Source organism: Copadichromis virginalis, linkage group LG1 (genome assembly GCF_057382275.1).
Source record: "Copadichromis virginalis isolate Kocher_CV1m ecotype Utaka linkage group LG1, C_Virginalis_male_GT1.1, whole genome shotgun sequence".
Taxonomy (NCBI): domain Eukaryota; kingdom Metazoa; phylum Chordata; class Actinopteri; order Cichliformes; family Cichlidae; genus Copadichromis; species Copadichromis virginalis.
The window spans coordinates 32542429-32543094 of NC_140618.1; positions in this window are offsets into that span (position 1 = coordinate 32542429).

The following is a 666-nucleotide window of genomic DNA, read 5'->3' on the forward strand; positions in this document are numbered from 1 at the left end:
ATATATATATCACTTTGGTGTACCGCTGGTCTGTTAAACGTGCTATACGTGCTATACAAATAAAGTTGTATTGTATATATATGCAGCTCTATAAATGTATCGATTTCTCAGTTGTGTAGCATTATCAGAGGTGTACTGTGTGAGTTTTATTTTGATTGGTTTTTTAGCATTACATGAACATTTCTGGGACTGATTTATTTGTCTACCATTTTACTATCTCTCATTCTCAGTGGAATAGACTCTGACCTTTACAAGAAGTCTAGACAAGACAAATATTGGGCTATAAAGGACTGTGTAGAATTAGTCTTCATGAACACCATTGGTTTGAAATGATTGTAATGTGTCGTCTGATTTAACAATAGACTCTTGGAAGTGTGGTATAGTCATTATTTTTTGTGCAAAGTTTACAAAAACTACTGATCATCTCACATTCTTGATGAGTGTTAATCTCCAAAACTCATCACAATTTTTCCATTAATAAAAAAGCATCGCCCAGATTGTGTTTATTCCCCCATATTTCATGTAGATAAAAACCTTTCAGTTTGCACATAATGACAGCATTTTCAATTTCAAATTGAAAATAAGGGGGGGGGGGGAAATCCCACCTGTCACACTCCAAAATATAAATTGGATACACAGAGAATTGTGCGAGATTGGATTTGTGAA